A 9,350-nucleotide genomic window follows, 5' to 3' on the forward strand; every position below is an offset into this window, starting at 1 on the left:
GGAGGTAGAAAAGTCAGATTTAGTCCTGGTAATGATGCTAGAGACCTTGCTCCCTCTAGGGAGCCTGAAGAATAATGGAATCTTCTATTTTTACGGGCGACCTGTGCACTGGTGCTGACTCTAACTGTGAATCCACTTTACTTTGCAGATCACTTGCTTAACACTAAAAGTGCCAGCAGAATGGCAGGCCATTACTTCAAATGTCATTCAAACCAGTGCCATTTCCACATGCCCTTCCTGCTCAAAGAGTGAATGGAAGAACATCTGCCAGTTCTCTTATTGTTTCCTTGTAAATCTTCCAAGCAGAGTTTTATGCAACTTAATTTGTGAACCGTTTGGGTAAATAAGGGTGGGGGGGGGAGGGTTTTGTCAAGAGTAGGCAATTTAAGGTGTGCTAAAATGATTTCTTTGAAAAGAGATCCACTGGTTCTCGATTTTAAAATCAGGTCATCTGCATGCTATGGATGTCATCTTATACTAGATAATGGTTTTCAAAGGCCTGGTAATACTATATCCCTCATTTGGAGATCTTTTCTCAAAAGGATGGTTTTCCTTTTGAGTATGTCATAAAATGGAATAAGAATGGAATCAGTCCATTCTTTCTATGCTTTAAATTGTGAGCTATATACTCAGCATAATATTGTAGATTAATTGGGGGAATTGTATGGAACTGAAGGCATAGATTGTACAGGAAGGCAGATGGGATATACACACTTTTTTTTTTTTTTAAGATTTTATTTATTTATTTGAGAGAGAGAGAATGAGAGACAGAGAGCATGAGAGGGAGGAGGGTCAGAGGGAGAAGCAGACTCCCCACTGAGCAGGGAGCCCGATGCGGGACTCGATCCCGGGACTCCAGGATCATGACCTGAGCCGAAGGCAGTCGCTTAACCAACTGAGCCACCCAGGCGCCCCCACTTTTCTTAATCCATGAAGTTTCTACTGAGTAGCTAGGTAGAGGTACAAGCGCAGAGGCATGGTTTTATTTGCTTAAAGTTTTACTTCTATACAATCCTCTATTTTTATAGCTTCTTCTTTAATTGGGGTCTAGAAATATAAACACAGTTTATTTATATCCTATAGCGATTGTTATGATTCTTGACTTTGAACTCCCTAAGTCTTTGGGGGCTTATTTCTAGATACACTTCAATATATTCTCTCTAGTTATTGAATATTACACACATAGTTATCTGATAATTTTATGGCATTGATTGGTAGCATTGTTCTTTACCAGGATATGTGTCTCGGGCTCTCTCCTAATGTCTACTGTATTGCGTGCAACTGAAAAGATGGATGGGTATGGGATTAATCAATAAGGTTCAAAAGAAATCACTATTGCTTCATCTTAGATCACAAATAAGTACCTCAGCTTTATCTTATGTAACATATACATCAATAATTTTGAAGGACTTTTTCTGATGCAAGATGCAAATGACCTAATTCTAATACCCCCTCCCAAATTACACAATATGAATTAAGGAACTTATTGTCTCATAAAAATGAAGAATCTGGGTTCGGTTTTCCAGAATAACAGTTGTTAGACATAACTAAATTAGCTTAAATAATGTCATCAAGATCAGGTATTTCTCTTTCTTTCTCCTTCTCTCACTGACTCTGTTTTCCTTTGTGTTGATTTCATCTCCATCTTGGGGGTTCCAATAGCTTCATGATTAAGATTATATTAACCAAAACAGTTCAGTGCAATGAGAAATAGTTGTTTTCCAGGCACTCAAAAGCTGTCCCAGGATTAGCCCTGACTGAACCACCAAAAGCAAAATGCTCATCCTGGAATCCATCACTAGCACCAGGCTTACAGAATACTTAAAGGTCCAGTCTTGAACTCTACACCTACCCTAAACAGCCCCATCCCAAACCAAATGAACGGAGAGCGGGGGAGAGAGGTTCCCTGAAAGTATCTTTATCAAAGGAAGGAAACACTGAAAAAATATTGGCAAAAGCAATAGACATACCTTTCAAGAGTATACAATACAGTTTCTAACAGCAGAACATATACTCAGTATGGACTTCTTATTCACTACTGGTTGTTACTAACTTAATGAAAACAAAGTTTTCTGTGAGTGAAAGATTCTTTTATGATTATGATCAATTCCTTTAATAGAGGTTATAAACAAAAATAGTGTTAATATTTTGGTTGTTAATGCTTTGGTATTTATAACTGCAAAGGGAAACTTTTTTTTTTGACTTTTTGTCTTTAAATAATTTAGATTTATAGAAGAGCTGCAAAGAAGCCCTGAGAATTCACTATACCCTTTGCAAATCATCCCCAAATCTTAACAACTTACATAACCATGGTATATTTAGCAAAACTAAGAAATTAACATTGATACAATGATATTAACCAATCTATAGAGTTTATGTGTGTGTGTGTGTTTTACCAGTTTCTTTCACTGGTTTTATATTCCTGGCATTTAATGCAGAATATCATGTTGCATTTAGTCTTCACATCTCTATAGTCCTGTCTAGTTTGTGACAGTCCCTCAGTCTTTTCTTGTCTTCCATGACCTTGACACTTTTGAAGAGTACTGGTCAGTATTTTATAGCCATTTGGGTTTGTCTGATGTTTTCTCATGATTAGATTGAGGTTATGCATTATTGGAAAGTATACCACAGATGTGATGTGTCCTTTTCACTGCAGCATATCAAAGCACCCAATATCAGCATGATTTATTATTGGTGATGTTAACCACGATCACTTGGTTAAAGTGCTGTCCCGCAGGTTTCTCCAGCATAAATTATGATTTTTACCTTTGCATATTCTATTTGTTATAAGTGAGTCGCTAAATCTAGCTCATACTCCAGAGGAGGAGAATTAAGCTCCACCTCCTGAGGGAGGAGTAACAAAGAATTTGGGAATATGTATTAAAACCATTACAGTAACATAAATATTTTGGGAAGATACCTAGAGGCCGTGCAACTTTCCTGGTCCTCCTTAATGTTTTGCCGACTGAAAATTTTAGTACTCATCAGTGGATATTGCCTATAGCAGTTATTACTATGGTGATCTAGTGGTGATTTTATGATTTTCCTCATTCCTTCTATATTATTTCCAGTACTACTGTAAGAAAAATGTACTTCTGCATATATTTATTCAAATATTTATTATATCAGTCTGATAAAGAAAAGTAGATTTGAAGGAATTATATTCCTTGATTTAAGACTTAATATAAAGCTACAGTGATCAAGACAGCATGACATTGGATGAAAGGAACAGAAAAAAAAAAAAAGAACTTCAGCCTAAACCTCATACCTCGCATACAAAAATTCACTCAAAGTGGATCATAGCGCTACATGTAAAACATAAAACTATAAAACTTTTAGAGGAAAATGTAAGAGGAAATCTATGTGGCCAGGTGGTAGACGGAGGAGTCTTAAATATGGCACTGAAAGCATGATCCATTAAAGAGCAAGAAAAGATAAATTACCCTTTATCAAAATTTAAAAACTTGCTCTATTAAAGAGACTTTAAGAAAATGAAAACAAACTATAGACTGGATATAAATATTTGCAAATTATATATCCCACAAGTGTATTTAAAATATATGAAGAACTCTTAAAATTCCACAATCAGAAAACAAACAGTACATTTAAAATTGGTCAATTGATTTGAACAGACAAAAAGATACAGTTGGCCAAAAGGTACATGAGAATATGTGTGACCTTGTTAGCCTTTAGGGAAATGCAAGTTAAAATCATAAGATGCCACTACACACATATATTTGAATGACTAAATAAAAAAAATACTATATTAAGGGCTGGCAAGCATGCAGACAAAGTGATCATAAATTGTTGGTGGGAATGCAAAATGGTATAGCCAGCCACTCTGAAAACATTTTGGCAGTTTTTTATAAAGTTAACACATAGACTTACCATATGACCCAGCAGTCCCACTCCTGGGTATTTAGCCTTGAGATTTGAAAACCAATGTTTACACAAGTATCTCTACAAAAATGTTTATAGCAGCTCTATTCATATTTGCAAAACAAAACAAAACAAAACAACCAGTGGAATGAACCCAAATGTCCTTCAGTGTGTGAATGGATAAATAAACCGTACATATCTATAAAATGGGATACTAATCAGCAACAAAAAAGAGCAAACTGTTGATATATACAAGGTATTAGGCAGAGTGAGAAAAGCCAGTTTTAGAAGGTTATATACTGTGTGATTCCATTTGTATGACATTTGAAAAGAAAACAAACAAAAAACCACCTATATAGAACAGGTGAGTGATTGATGGATGTAGGATGAAGTGACCATAAAAGGCTAGCACAAGAGAGTTCTGTGGTGTGATGAAACTGTTCTGTATCTTGATTGTGGTGGTGGTTACACAAATCCATACATATATTAAAATTTACTGAACTGTATATCAAGAGAAAAAATCAATACTATTGCATAAAAATTCTAAGTATGAAAATAAAAAAATAGAATCAATACAGACTCAAGGATAATTATCTCATTCTTTGTTAAAACCCAATATTATTGTTATTTATTTTTACTCAAATGGTTTCAGCTGTGACTACTGGGCTCTCTTTCAGAGCTCCCTGTGTAAATATGGTTTTTATTGGCATTGTTTTATGAAGATTTCATCAATGAGAGTCTAACCTTAACTGAAAGTTCAGAAGAGGCAATTAATTGTATAATTGTTCATAGGAAAATGATTAAATTCTTCTGATTATTCTGTACTATTAGAGATAGCATCTGGTTGGTCCAGATTAGTTTGTAATAGATTACTTCTTATGATAGACATTCTTGCCAATTTGTGAGTCCCTACTTTGTAAAATTTAATTCATATTTTCCATTTCAAGATGATATATATTGATTTATACAGTGTTCTACTTTAGCCTCACAGGACTGTCTTTTAACTGACTTTTCCTGAGCTAGTGCACTGAGTAGATAAATGCTTATTTGAAATTCAAAGAAATATATTACTGACAATTACTTAACATTAATAAAAGAATTTATGAAAAGCAGAAAATGTCTTTGTATTTTCTAGCAGGGATTGATACCAATATTTTAAAGCATAATTAGGGACTACATAATTAATTTGGTTAGCATTAATTTTGGTAAGTAAAATCATTATTTCCTTTACATAGTGGAATATTAAATGGTGTACTTACAAAACAATTATGCTACAAAGTAATATTTATAAATAAAACACTTAACATAATTTGACAGGAAATTATTTGATAGAATAGTTTAAAAAGAATAATAAAAATTCCATGCTCTTATAGAATGTACTCTTGGGACAATATCCTCTTGGAAATAGTGTAAACAATTCTAGGTATAATCAAAATGCATTTCAGACTTGCGAATAGATTCCATTGCCCTTTTCAAAAAAAAAAAATGTAAGTTAATCATTGTTTAATACCTATCATTTTTTTCCTAAGAGGAAAAAAAGGAAAAACATGCGTATATGTAAAGGAAAGAGTGTGTGTGTGTGTGTGTGTGTGAGAGAGAGAGAGAGAGAGAGAGAGAGAGAGAGAGAGAAACAGAGACATAGAATATACTGGCCCTTTTATAATGGACTTGTATGGTCTTAATTCAATATAGCTTCTGGGCATTTAGAAGGATTGTTATTTGTGGGATAAAACCATGGTATGGTTACTACAGGCTATGGACAAAACAAACAGAGAAATAGTTTAAGTGACGTGGCTAACAACAGAATGACTCTAAGGTGGGCAGAAAATTACAGAGGCAGAGCTCCATTTTCTATACAATTATGAGTGTGTTTTCATGTCTTGATGCTTTGATTATCCACTAGAAACACTAGTAGTAACAGCTGGGACAAGTCAAAATAGTATGAGCATTACGTGAGTCACTACTTACGCTTTCCCTTCTCCGTAGTATTGCCATCTTAATCCAACAAGGGATTGTTTAGTGCTCTGTGGAAATTGTTCATTTCTCCTAATGACTTGGCATGAATCCTTACCTACAGTACCCAGTTATTGCTTTCCTTTCAACCCAATCTTGTCAGCTTTGAAATAAGGCCCAAGAAATGTTTGTCTGTATCTGCCTCAAAGAAATGCTTTTTGTTGTTTTTCAGGGGGAAGTGTGATTGCAGTCTCCTGCTACCACAAATCACTTGGTCAAGTTTCTTACATTTGGGGAAATCACAGAGGTCAACACATTCAGAGTGCAATGGATGAGCCTCGCCCTGGGAAAACCACTTTCCTGATCATGGTAATTCCCCTGCCATGTAAATATTCAGGGAAAATACTTTTAACCTGGCTTAGCTCTTATTAGGCATTTCAAAGTCTTTGAGCCATTTTGTTTGTGGTTGTGATACATGACAAAAGACTGGAAGTAGCAGAGGGACCAAGACGGAAATCTTGCTTCTTAGAAATCTTGGGACTGTCCCAGAGCGGAAACCTTCCGGAGCAGCTGCAGCCCGGACTGTGCAGGTGATCCCCCTGCTATGGATCTATGCCCCCAGAGTATATTCCAAGTGCCCCCTTTTCTACAGAGGAAATGACTCAATTTATAACTTTTCACCTCTGTATCACAGCTCCACGTGGATTTGCCCATGATGGTGGCTCCCACAGCTTTCTCAAAAGTCACAGTGTTGAGAGCCACACCGTCCAGACCGACGGTGACACTAACTAGACATCAGACACACAGGAATAAAAACTTTGTATAATTGGGTCATAGAAAATACCCATTATATATTTTACAAAGTAGAATGAAGCAACAAAATCAATTTATTTTCTTGCAGACATTCTCAACAAGCACTTAGGGAGGGACTAATGCCTGTGTATTCGAAGTAATACACAGTAGATACCAGCACCACAGGAGGCCCTCTCGACAAATACATAAACGAGTTTTAAGAATTAACTGGGCAGGCACTTTCTGGTCTTTCTGATTCCCAGCGGTTGGAGCACAGTAATTGATTTCCCAGACTCACTGAGTCAAACACGAGGTACAAGGATGAATAAAACATAGTCCTTGACCTCAAGTAGACTGACAAAACATTGTAACAGGAGAAGAATTTTATGATGAATATAAATACAAACATTAGAAGTGTTAGAATACAGTGAAGATAAACTAGTTTTGTTGAGATTTAACACACATTCTTTCACAAAAGACTCAAACCAACCCTGGGAGGGAAGGGACAGTATCCAGTTAGCAAAAGAGAAAATGAAATCCTTCAGTGAATCATTCAGTCTCTCATGGTTAGTCAGTAACAGATTTAGGATTTGAATGTCTGTTGTTTTTTCTTCAGCTCTTAAGCCTGTGTATTTCCATTACATCTACCAGAGAGGAAGATATAGTTGAGTGGGGAGGCTAACACTCCCTCCCTGCAAGATTGCAGGTAAATCAAGAAAGATTATATATTAAAAACGTTTCAAGGGTGAAAGAGGAGTTTAAGACGTTGACAAAATGAGGAGTGCTTTCCTTGCAAGGTTCAGAGGCATGTCACACATTTTAGGGAAATCCGGAATATTTTTCTTTCTATGTCTTAGAATAGAGAGTAAATCCATAATTCAATTTTTTATGCAGGTAAGAACCAATAATTTATTATATAAAGAATGAGCTACTTCAAGTAGTTCCCCAAGTAGGAAAAGAATTAAAATAAAATAAAATCATAAATAAAATACCAGATTGCAAAAACATTCTTCTGTTTATTTACAACAACATGTGAAAGAGCACTCTGCTTTTAAAGGACTTACTGTCTGTTGTTCATTGTCAGCAGTTAAGAGACGGTTACTTGAAAATACCCCTGATGGTTATATTTATCCTTTGTTAAAATTTAACACATCTATAATGTGACCATTTTTTCATTGGGCTTGCCCTAGGAAAAATGCCTATGTGTGATGTTTGCCTTTTGTGATAATTTCTTGTCTTTCTTTAAAATAACTTTTTTGAAGTGTCTGGTTTCTCACCCTGCATCAATACTTCGTATCCCATTTAATGACAAAATTAACAACTCACTCATCTCACTGATAAAGATAGATTGACAATTATATAAAGTACTAAGAATTTGAATTCTGTTGCTCTACCAAAGCATTAACAAGTGGGAGATTTTTTCCTCTTTGAAATCTAAGAAAATTTAACATAATACCACGTCAACAAGGTAAATAAGGTATGTAACGATTTAATAGATGTCTAAATAGTATTTACTACAATTTAAAATCAGACCCTAATGGATGCATTTTACAATATAAAATAAAAGAGTTCTCCCTTGCTAAATAGAAAACCAGTATTACAATCAACAGCAACACTTCTGTACACTCTATGTGCATATATATGTCCAAGTGTACAGGTGTGTGCATTTTTAAAAACTGAAGTATTGTTCACACAATGTTACATTTGTTTCAGGTATACAACATAGTAATTCTACAAGTCTGTACATTATGCTAGACGTACTACATCTGTCACCATATGATGCTGTTACAATACCATCGACTATATTCCCTATCCTGTACCTTTTATCCCCATGACTCATCCATTACATAACAGGAAGCCAATATCTTCCACTCTACTTTACCCATTTTTGCCCATCCCTACATCCCCTTCTCTGGAAACCATCATCTTGTTTCTGTATTTATAGATCTATTTCTGCTTTTTGTTTGTTTATTCATTTGCTTTGTTTTTTATATTCCACATATAAGTGAAATCACATGGTTTTTATCTTTCTCTGACTTATTTCACTTAGCATAATATACTCTAGGTCTATCTTGCAAATGGAAAGATCTTATTTTTTTTTATGGCTGAGTAACATTCTAGTGTGTGTATATGTATGTATATCTATATATCTACCATATCTTTCTTTGTCCATACATTTTTTTTTTTTTTTTTTTTTTAGAGAGAGAGAGAGCTCAAGCGGGGAGAGAGGGTCAGAAGGATAGGGAGAGAGAGAATCTCAAGCAGGCTCCATACCGAGCATGGAGCCTGACCCAGGGCTTGATCTCATGACCCTGAGATCATGACCTGAGCCAAAATCAAGAGTCAGACATTTAAGTAACTGAGCCACCCAGGCACCCCTGTCCATTCATCTTTTAATGGACATTTGGGTTGTTTCCATATCTTGGCTATTGTAAATGTTGCAATGAACATAGGGATGCATATATCTTTTCAAATTAGTGTTTTTGTTTTCTTTGGGTAAACATCCAGTGGTCCAGTTACTAGATCATATGATATTTCTATTTAAAATTTTTTGTTTTTGAGAAATCTCCATACTGTTTTCCACAATGGTTGCATCAATTTACATTCCCACCAGCAGTGCATGAGGGTTTTCTTTTCTCTGCATCTTTACCTACACTTGTTACTTGTCTTTTTATTCTGGCCATTCTGACAGGTGTAAGGTGATATCTCATTGTGGTTTTGATTTG

General features: G+C 35.3%; 1 non-coding gene across 1 annotated transcript; it reads right to left on the reverse strand.

The window, feature by feature from the left end:
• Nucleotides 1-6,061: 6,061 nt before the first annotated feature.
• On the reverse strand, nucleotides 6,062-6,225 carry LOC123325449. The gene has a single exon (XR_006540453.1). It is a non-coding gene; the product is annotated as a U1 spliceosomal RNA (small nuclear RNA).
• Between the last annotated feature and the right edge of the window lie 3,125 nt (nucleotides 6,226-9,350).

This window comes from Neomonachus schauinslandi, chromosome 7 (genome assembly GCF_002201575.2).
Source record: "Neomonachus schauinslandi chromosome 7, ASM220157v2, whole genome shotgun sequence".
Lineage (NCBI taxonomy): Eukaryota > Metazoa > Chordata > Mammalia > Carnivora > Phocidae > Neomonachus > Neomonachus schauinslandi.